This window comes from Drosophila rhopaloa, unplaced genomic scaffold (assembly GCF_018152115.1).
Source record: "Drosophila rhopaloa isolate 14029-0021.01 unplaced genomic scaffold, ASM1815211v1 contig_2, whole genome shotgun sequence".
Lineage (NCBI taxonomy): Eukaryota > Metazoa > Arthropoda > Insecta > Diptera > Drosophilidae > Drosophila > Drosophila rhopaloa.
The window spans coordinates 1,496,395-1,508,250 of record NW_025335083.1 but is presented as its reverse complement, the minus strand read 5'-3'; positions in this window follow the sequence as shown (position 1 = coordinate 1,508,250).

Genomic DNA, 11,856 nt, shown 5'->3' with positions numbered 1-11,856 from the left:
GAAAATGCGATAATAAAACATCTGTATTATTTGACATAAAAAATATTGAACATAAGCCACAGTTTGTTCGGAACCAGATTTTCGTCTTAAAGCCTAGTATCCAGATCGACGAAAACCGTACGCCAGTCATGAGAGAGAGCGAGAGGCAAACAGCTGGCGTTCACTTTTCGTCGGGCCTTTTTTTCACGTCGGTCCCTTGATCGACGAAAAAATACCAGAAAATTCCATAGCGTTGCCAGTCTGCGGAAATGAACTTTGGGTGAGCCCTAGCGAAAAGATTAAAAACAAGAAAGGAAAGCTAACTTCGGGCGGACCCGAAGTTGATATACCCTTGCAGAATACTCTGTAAATTATATTCTCTAAAATTATTCATATGATGTATTCTTAATACTCATAAAAATCCCAACTTCAGTTATATGGCACCTATAGGATATAGTCGGCCGATCCTTATGAAATTTGATAGGTCTGATTGATTGGCCAAAAATAAAACCCATAGAAAATCCCAACTTCCTAACTTTACAAACACTAAAGTTATGGCATTTCCGATCAATCAGTTATATGGCAGCTATAGGATATAGTCGGCCGATCCCGGCCGTTCCGACTTATATACTGCGTGCAAAGGAAAAAAGGGTGTGTGCAAAGTTTCAATTCGATAGCTTTAAAACTGAGAGACTAGTTTGCGTAGAAACAGACAGACGGATATGGCTATATCAACTCAGGAGGTGATCCTGATCAAGAATATATATACTTTATAGGGTCGGAGATGTCTCCTTCACTGCGTTGCATACTTTTGACCAAAATTAGAATATTCTCTGCAAGGGTATAAATATAATCTTTTGGAGTGCGCTTCTCACTGAACATTATAAGAAATGGAGGGAAAATTTCAAAAAACTCACAAAAGTCGATTGCAGGATTTTACATGTGAGGACAAAATAACATTAATACTATCTGGCGTGCCTCTTGTCAGTGCAAAATGTTTTTTAGGTCCAGAATGTACGAAAAAACACAATAAAAGTGGAGCTTTGAACTTTAAATTAGCAAATAATTATCAGTAAATTAAAAAAAAACAACTGTTAAATTTAAATTGTATTGTTTTTTAATTTCTTTGTACAGCGGCACACTTGTCATGCCAAGGTATTTGATATCTTTTAAAGGCTCTTTCCCGCAAATACGATATTTGAATTTTAACTGCTTGTCAACAAACCCAGCTGATTGACAGTGCGACCGTAGCACGCTTAAATCTGATGAACTCTCAAAATGTTGGTCACACTGGAAAGATTAAAGTTTTTACGCTAGCGTAATCGTTTGTCGATCTGGATACTAGGCTTAAAGAAGAAATAGTTCGTTAAAGGATACAAAATACCAAAGCGATAGTACCTGCAGAAACATTTTTGTATGGCAGTTGAAAAATTTTAAATTTTAATTTTCATAAGGATCGGCCGACTATATCCTATAGCTGCCATATAACTGATTGATCGGAAATGCCATAACTTTGGTGTTTGTTAAGTTAGGAAGTTGGGATTTCCTATCGGTTTTATATTTGGTCAATCAATCCGACCTAACAAATTTCATAAGGATCGGACGACTATATCCTATAGCTGCCATATAACTGATTGATCGGAAATGCCATAACTTTGGTGTTTGTTAAGTTAGGAAGTTTGGATTTTCTATGGGTTTTAGATTTGGCCAATCAATCCGACCTACAAAATTTCATAAGGATCGGACGACTATATCCTATAGCCGCCATATAACTGATTGATCTGAAATGCCATAACTTTGGTGTTTGTTAAGTTAGGAAGATGGGATTTTCTATGGGTTTTATTTTTGGCCAATCAATCCGACCTACCAAATTTCATAAGGATCGGCCGACTATATCCTATAGCTGCCATATAACTGAACGATTGGAAATGCTATAACTTTGGTGTTTTTAAAGTTAGGATGTTGGGATTTTTTATGAGTATTAAGTATGCATCATATGAATAATTTTGGAGAATATAATCTACAGAGTATTCTGCAAGGGTATATCAACTTCGGCTCCGCCCGAAGTTAGCTTGCCTTTCTTGTTTAATTTGTTGTGTTTAGGTATTTCCCTTAAAGTGTTCTCGTTTTCATTACTTAAGTAATTTGTGGAACAATGGTTTTGAGTAGATCATCTGCATATATTATACCAAAGCTAAAGAGGAAGATTTTAGGGCTTCTCTTCTCGTGTGCGCAGCGAAACTTTTAAAACTAGAAAAACTTTGAAGGCAATTTGGAAAGGAGCAGGGTAAACTTAGACATAGATCACGAGTGTGATTTTTCTGAATATGGAACAGAAAGTTATCAATGTTGTCGACGAATAAAAAGCTAATTTTACACGAAATCATTTTTTTTATTACTTTTTAGTTTTTTAAATTAAAGAAAAATACAACAAAATTAATTTAATTAAGATTAGAAAAAATTAAAAAAAAAAACATTCTGAAGTATTTAACTTTTCAGCTGGCATATTTTTTAAATCTTTAATCAGCTCGCCAAGTATCCTATTTTTTAAATCTGTTTTTAGGAAAATTTAAAAAAAATATTTGTGGATAAATGTCCAAGCCAGGCTGCATTCATCTGGGTACTTCAAATTTAAAACGAAAAATATTTTTAGACACACTGATACGCTACTTTACATAAACATAAACAAAATGCTTTTCTATGCAAAATGGGCTTGACCCAATACAACAAATTAATGGTTGCTAAGTTTTTTTTTTTTTTGTAGCTTTCATCAGTTTTGGTTTTTAAGCACGTTTTGAGTTCTCCAACGTTGTTTTTGTAAATAATGAAGCTATCTCGGGAGTCTGGAATGGTAAACTTTACTTTTAAACTACCCGAAGAGCCTCGTCTCCCTCTCCTGGTGGGGACAAGAATGGCGTGCATAACGTGGAACAGCAATGCGTCCTTTTTATCTGTGGAAAATGCGATAATAAAACATCTGTATTATTTGACATAAAAAATATTGAACATAAGCCACAGTTTGTTCGGAACCAGATTTTCGTCTTAAAGCCTAGTATCCAGATCGACGAAAACCGTACGCCAGTCATGAGAGAGAGCGAGAGGCAAACAGCTGGCGTTCACTTTTCGTCGGGCCTTTTTTTCACGTCGGTCCCTTGATCGACGAAAAAATACCAGAAAATTCCATAGCGTTGCCAGTCTGCGGAAATGAACTTTGGGTGAGCCCTAGCGAAAAGATTAAAAACAAGAAAGGAAAGCTAACTTCGGGCGGACCCGAAGTTGATATACCCTTGCAGAATACTCTGTAAATTATATTCTCTAAAATTATTCATATGATGTATTCTTAATACTCATAAAAATCCCAACTTCAGTTATATGGCACCTATAGGATATAGTCGGCCGATCCTTATGAAATTTGATAGGTCTGATTGATTGGCCAAAAATAAAACCCATAGAAAATCCCAACTTCCTAACTTTACAAACACTAAAGTTATGGCATTTCCGATCAATCAGTTATATGGCAGCTATAGGATATAGTCGGCCGATCCCGGCCGTTCCGACTTATATACTGCGTGCAAAGGAAAAAAGGGTGTGTGCAAAGTTTCAATTCGATAGCTTTAAAACTGAGAGACTAGTTTGCGTAGAAACAGACAGACGGATATGGCTATATCAACTCAGGAGGTGATCCTGATCAAGAATATATATACTTTATAGGGTCGGAGATGTCTCCTTCACTGCGTTGCATACTTTTGACCAAAATTAGAATATTCTCTGCAAGGGTATAAATATAATCTTTTGGAGTGCGCTTCTCACTGAACATTATAAGAAATGGAGGGAAAATTTCAAAAAACTCACAAAAGTCGATTGCAGGATTTTACATGTGAGGACAAAATAACATTAATACTATCTGGCGTGCCTCTTGTCAGTGCAAAATGTTTTTTAGGTCCAGAATGTACGAAAAAACACAATAAAAGTGGAGCTTTGAACTTTAAATTAGCAAATAATTATCAGTAAATTAAAAAAAAACAACTGTTAAATTTAAATTGTATTGTTTTTTAATTTCTTTGTACAGCGGCACACTTGTCATGCCAAGGTATTTGATATCTTTTAAAGGCTCTTTCCCGCAAATACGATATTTGAATTTTAACTGCTTGTCAACAAACCCAGCTGATTGACAGTGCGACCGTAGCACGCTTAAATCTGATGAACTCTCAAAATGTTGGTCACACTGGAAAGATTAAAGTTTTTACGCTAGCGTAATCGTTTGTCGATCTGGATACTAGGCTTAAAGAAGAAATAGTTCGTTAAAGGATACAAAATACCAAAGCGATAGTACCTGCAGAAACATTTTTGTATGGCAGTTGAAAAATTTTAAATTTTAATTTTCATAAGGATCGGCCGACTATATCCTATAGCTGCCATATAACTGATTGATCGGAAATGCCATAACTTTGGTGTTTGTTAAGTTAGGAAGTTGGGATTTCCTATCGGTTTTATATTTGGTCAATCAATCCGACCTAACAAATTTCATAAGGATCGGACGACTATATCCTATAGCTGCCATATAACTGATTGATCGGAAATGCCATAACTTTGGTGTTTGTTAAGTTAGGAAGTTTGGATTTTCTATGGGTTTTAGATTTGGCCAATCAATCCGACCTACAAAATTTCATAAGGATCGGACGACTATATCCTATAGCCGCCATATAACTGATTGATCTGAAATGCCATAACTTTGGTGTTTGTTAAGTTAGGAAGATGGGATTTTCTATGGGTTTTATTTTTGGCCAATCAATCCGACCTACCAAATTTCATAAGGATCGGCCGACTATATCCTATAGCTGCCATATAACTGAACGATTGGAAATGCTATAACTTTGGTGTTTTTAAAGTTAGGATGTTGGGATTTTTTATGAGTATTAAGTATGCATCATATGAATAATTTTGGAGAATATAATCTACAGAGTATTCTGCAAGGGTATATCAACTTCGGCTCCGCCCGAAGTTAGCTTGCCTTTCTTGTTTAATTTGTTGTGTTTAGGTATTTCCCTTAAAGTGTTCTCGTTTTCATTACTTAAGTAATTTGTGGAACAATGGTTTTGAGTAGATCATCTGCATATATTATACCAAAGCTAAAGAGGAAGATTTTAGGGCTTCTCTTCTCGTGTGCGCAGCGAAACTTTTAAAACTAGAAAAACTTTGAAGGCAATTTGGAAAGGAGCAGGGTAAACTTAGACATAGATCACGAGTGTGATTTTTCTGAATATGGAACAGAAAGTTATCAATGTTGTCGACGAATAAAAGCTAATTTTACACGAAATCATTTTTTTTATTACTTTTTAGTTTTTTAAATTAAAGAAAAATACAACAAAATTAATTTAATTAAGATTAGAAAAAATTAAAAAAAAAAACATTCTGAAGTATTTAACTTTTCAGCTGGCATATTTTTTAAATCTTTAATCAGCTCGCCAAGTATCCTATTTTTTAAATCTGTTTTTAGGAAAATTTAAAAAAAATATTTGTGGATAAATGTCCAAGCCAGGCTGCATTCATCTGGGTACTTCAAATTTAAAACGAAAAATATTTTTAGACACACTGATACGCTACTTTACATAAACATAAACAAAATGCTTTTCTATGCAAAATGGGCTTGACCCAATACAACAAATTAATGGTTGCTAAGTTTTTTTTTTTTTTGTAGCTTTCATCAGTTTTGGTTTTTAAGCACGTTTTGAGTTCTCCAACGTTGTTTTTGTAAATAATGAAGCTATCTCGGGAGTCTGGAATGGTAAACTTTACTTTTAAACTACCCGAAGAGCCTCGTCTCCCTCTCCTGGTGGGGACAAGAATGGCGTGCATAACGTGGAACAGCAATGCGTCCTTTTTATCTGTGGAAAATGCGATAATAAAACATCTGTATTATTTGACATAAAAAATATTGAACATAAGCCACAGTTTGTTCGGAACCAGATTTTCGTCTTAAAGCCTAGTATCCAGATCGACGAAAACCGTACGCCAGTCATGAGAGAGAGCGAGAGGCAAACAGCTGGCGTTCACTTTTCGTCGGGCCTTTTTTTCACGTCGGTCCCTTGATCGACGAAAAAATACCAGAAAATTCCATAGCGTTGCCAGTCTGCGGAAATGAACTTTGGGTGAGCCCTAGCGAAAAGATTAAAAACAAGAAAGGAAAGCTAACTTCGGGCGGACCCGAAGTTGATATACCCTTGCAGAATACTCTGTAAATTATATTCTCTAAAATTATTCATATGATGTATTCTTAATACTCATAAAAATCCCAACTTCAGTTATATGGCACCTATAGGATATAGTCGGCCGATCCTTATGAAATTTGATAGGTCTGATTGATTGGCCAAAAATAAAACCCATAGAAAATCCCAACTTCCTAACTTTACAAACACTAAAGTTATGGCATTTCCGATCAATCAGTTATATGGCAGCTATAGGATATAGTCGGCCGATCCCGGCCGTTCCGACTTATATACTGCGTGCAAAGGAAAAAAGGGTGTGTGCAAAGTTTCAATTCGATAGCTTTAAAACTGAGAGACTAGTTTGCGTAGAAACAGACAGACGGATATGGCTATATCAACTCAGGAGGTGATCCTGATCAAGAATATATATACTTTATAGGGTCGGAGATGTCTCCTTCACTGCGTTGCATACTTTTGACCAAAATTAGAATATTCTCTGCAAGGGTATAAATATAATCTTTTGGAGTGCGCTTCTCACTGAACATTATAAGAAATGGAGGGAAAATTTCAAAAAACTCACAAAAGTCGATTGCAGGATTTTACATGTGAGGACAAAATAACATTAATACTATCTGGCGTGCCTCTTGTCAGTGCAAAATGTTTTTTAGGTCCAGAATGTACGAAAAAACACAATAAAAGTGGAGCTTTGAACTTTAAATTAGCAAATAATTATCAGTAAATTAAAAAAAAACAAGAAAGGAAAGCTAACTTCGGGCGGAGCCGAAGTTGATATACCCTTGCAGAATACTCTGTAAATTATATTCTCCAAAATTATTCATATGATGCATTCTTAATACTCATAAAAAATCCGAACTTCCTAACTTTACAAACACGAATGTTATGGCATTTCCGATCAATCAGTTATATGGCAGCTATAGGATATAGTCGGCCGATCCTTATGAAATTTGATAGGTCGGATTGATTGGCCAAAAATAAAATCCATAGAAAATCCCAACTTTCTAACTTTACAAACACCAAAGTTATGGCATTTCCGATCAATCAGTTATATGGCAGCTATAGGATATAGTCGGCCGATCCTTATGAAATTTGGTGGGTCGGATTGATTGGCCAAATATAAAACCCATAGAAAATCCCAACTTTCTAACTTTACAAACACCAAAGTTATGGCATTTCCGATCAGTCAGTTATATGGCAGCTATAGGATATAGTCGGCCGATCCTTATGAAATTTGGTAGGTCGGATTGATTGGCCAAATATAAAACCCATAGAAAATCCCAACTTTCTAACTTTACAAACACCAAAGTTATGGCATTTCCGATCAATCAGTTATATGGCAGCTATAGGATATAGTCGGCCGATCCTTATGAAATTTGGTAGGTCGGATTGATTGGCCAAATATAAAACCCATAGAAAATCCCAACTTTCTAACTTTACAAACACCAAAGTTATGGCATTTCCGATCAATCAGTTATATGGCAGCTATAGGATATAGTCGGCCGATCCTTATGAAATTTGGTAGGTCGGATTGATTGGCCAAATATAAAACCCATAGAAAATCCCAACTTCCTAACTTTACAAACACGAAAGTTATGGCATTTCCGATCAATCAGTTATATGGCAGCTATAGGATATAGTCGGCCGATCCCGGCCGTTCCGACTTATATACTGCGTGCAAAGGAAAGAAGGGTGTGTGCAAAGTTTCAATCCGATAGCTTTAAAACTGAGAGACTAGTTTGCGTAGAAACAGACAGACGGACAGACGGACAGACGGACAGACGGACAGACGGACATGGCTATATCAACTCAGGAGGTGATCCTGATCAAGAATATATATACTTTATAGGGTCGGAGATGTCTCCTTCACTGCGTTGCACACTTTTGACCAAAATTATAATACCCTCTGCAAGGGTATAACAACTGTTAAATTTAAATTGTATTGTTTTTTAATTTCTTTGTACAGCGGCACACTTGTCATGCCAAGGTATTTGATATCTTTTAAAGGCTCTTTCCCGCAAATACGATATTTGAATTTTAACTGCTTGTCAACAAACCCAGCTGATTGACAGTGCGACCGTAGCACGCTTAAATCTGATGAACTCTCAAAATGTTGGTCACACTGGAAAGATTAAAGTTTTTACGCTAGCGTAATCGTTTGTCGATCTGGATACTAGGCTTAAAGAAGAAATAGTTCGTTAAAGGATACAAAATACCAAAGCGATAGTACCTGCAGAAACATTTTTGTATGGCAGTTGAAAAATTTTAACCGATCATTAAGGATATAAGGAAATAAATTTCAAAATAATTTATTTTATATATTTAAGTAAAGCTTAAATACAAAATGACATTTAATAAATAAATTTAAAATAATAAATAAATATAATTTTTCATTTGCCAACTTCAAAATTTAAAGAGTTTCTGCAAAAATATCAAATTATTTAATATACCTTTCTTTTACCTGTAAGTATTTTCAATATTTAAAGAGGTGCTCAATTTAGCAGCAGAGATCTTTTTTGCCTTGGTTTTTATACCCTTGCAGAGGGTATTATAATTTTGGTCAAAAGTATGCAACGCAGAGAAGGAGATATCTCCGACCCTATAAAGTATATATATTCTTGATCAGGATCACCTTCTGAGTTGATATAGCCATGTCCGTCTGTCCGTCTGTCTGTTTCTACGCAAACTAGTCTCTCAGTTTTAAAGATATCGAACTGAAACTTTGCACACACCCTTCTTTCCTTTGCACGCAGTATATATGTCGGAACGGCCGGGATCGGCCGACTATATCCAATAGCTGCCATATAACTGATTGATCGGAAATGCCATAACTTTGGTGTTTGTTAAGTTAGGAAGCTGAGAATTACTATGGGTTTTATATTTGGCCAATCAATCCGACCTACCAAATTTCATAAGGATCGGCCGACTATATCCTATAGCTGCCATATAACTGATTGGAAATGCCATAACTTTGGTGTTTTTAAAGTTAGGAAGTTGGGATTTTTTATGAGTATTAAGAATGCATCATATGAAAAATTTTGGAGAATATAATGTACATAATATTCTGCAAGGGTATATCAACTTCGGCTCCGCCCGAAGTTAGCTTTCCTTTCTTGTTAATTTATAGATTTTACTGTAAAGAAGACCTCCAGGCTTCTTGCCAATGTTTTGCATAAAATATGTTTCCTATAAAAATATATTGAATTATTCCCAAATTTAAATTGTTAGGTAGATATTTTAATACCTTAATTTCAGATTCAAATAGCATCTGTATATCCTCGGCTATAGAAGACAATACATATTGCTTCTGCTGAATATCATTAAAAATAAAATATTCAGCTATAATGCTACTCAATATTTTGCGAAGCTCGTTAGATAAAGTTTTTGTTTCTCTATAATAGTTAAATATAGGCGCTGCTCGGTTGCTGTGGGCCAAAATTCTTGGTAAATTAATCTAAGCATACAAAAAAAGTTGGACAAAAAAGCTAAGCAGAAATTAAAAATAATTCTTACATCACTGCCACTTGTTCCAGGTGCGTTGCTTTCAAAATCGGTGTGATTTTTCTGATTTAAAATAATAAATAATTCATTCATTCAAAAAACTCGGCGAAATGAGTCGAGTTTATTACGGTGCAACAAAGATTCGCAGATTGATACACGGTCGAAAAGGTTTTTTTGGGATAACTCATGAGGCACCCATACATCGAGCGTTTTTGTAAAATTTTTCGACTTTAAATGCCTATGGACGGTTTCCGTGCTTAGTTGCAGCTCCTCTGCGATGGTTCTAATAGTCACATGACGATCTCGATCCACTATTTCCATGATTTTATCCGTATCAACGGTCACTGGTCGTCCGGAAGGCTTGGGTGTTTCGGTATCAAAATTGCCACTTCGGAGTCGCCTAAACCACTGTTCAGCGGTTTGAATGGAAAGTTTGTTATCTCCTAAGACAGCAATAATCTGTCTGCGAGATTCCGCAGCAGTTCAAAATTGCCCGAATTTCTGCGTTTGTGAACTCCATTTCAATCGATTGTAATTTTTTAACGTGAAAGCTCATGTAAACAAACTATATGTCGGTGATGCCAATACCTTTCAAACGATATACAGCATTGCTAGATACGATTATATTTGACTTCACAAGCGAAGCGCGAAATTTGAATGTAAAATCCGGTATGTCATTACCAAACAACCTAATATATCAAAAGATTAAGGTTATAAATGATATTCAAATTTGTATCCTAAATTTCTAGTTTACAGTATTATTACTATGGGCAATCAATTACGTGTACCTCATACACAAACATTTTTAAATTGGTTATTATTTTCATATTTAAAAAAATATTTCTATATTTTAGAAAATATTTCTATATTTTCGGATTAATATATATTTTTTAGAAAATATTTCTATATTTAAGAAATTATTTCTATATTTATGAAAGCGTTTCTATTTTTTAGGGTTATCGAATTTTTAAGGTTAATTTGAGAAAATTGTTCTATTTTTTAGGGTAAATAATTTTTTAGGGCAGAATTTCTAATTTGAAGAAAAAAAATTCTAAAAACAAGTACCATTTTTACTAAAACATAGAAATTCTTTCTTGGATTTAGGGTGAGTTTAGTTTATGGCGACAATTTCTACATATGAGAAACACTTTCTTGATTCAAGAAAAGTTTTCTTGTTTTGAGAACAAAATTCTTTGAAAATAGAAATCTTTTCTTGGATTTTGAAAAAAAAAAAGTTTTAAGGCGAATTTCTAAAATTTAGGGTTAATTTTGCTATGAGTGTATAATTTACAGAATAGTCTGCAAGGGTATGTCAACTTCGGCTCCGCCCGAAGTTTGCTTTTTTCTTTCTTGTTTTATAATAAGATGTTAGGAACACAATAATAAGAAATTTAAATTGTGTTTCATTTTGAAACGTATATAGCTTTTCCTGATGGACTAAAAGTGATTTTTTATTTTTACCAAGTTATTATACCTGTTACTCGTAGAGTAAAAGGGTATATTGTATTCGTGCAAAAGTATGTAACAGGTAGAAGGAAGCGTTTCCGTCCCTATAAAGTACATATATATATTCTTGTTTAGGATCACTAGCCGAGTCGATCTAGCCATGTCCGTCTGTCTGTCTATCCGTATGAACGCTGAGATCTCGGATACTATAAAAGCTAGAAGATTGGCATTTTACATGTAGATTTTAGGAGTTCCTACGCAGCGCAAGTTTGTTTCAAAATGGTGCCACGCCCCCTCTGACGCCCACAAACCACAAGCTGTGGCCACAGTTTTGATGCTATAATGAAAATTTTAATTGATATGTATTTGTTTCGTCGATAAATATCGATTGGCCTAATAAAAGTTTACCACGCCCACTCGAACGCCTAAAAACCCATTAAACGCTTAAGCCTGGCTAGCGCCTACATTTCCGACTTTCATGGTCCGTGGTACCAATGTCTTGGGGTAGATGGCGCAATAGAATAGCGCCATCTAACGGATGACTTTGGAACAGCTGGCCAAGGTGCTCAACAGAGTCAACGTTAATTCTCGATAAGGATTTCTATTGAATGAAATTGCGATGATTTTCATTTGTCAATACCGAACTATATCCCAAGAACTATGCAAATCAAATCAAGTTAGCCAAATTGGAGGTCTGAGTCAAACAATG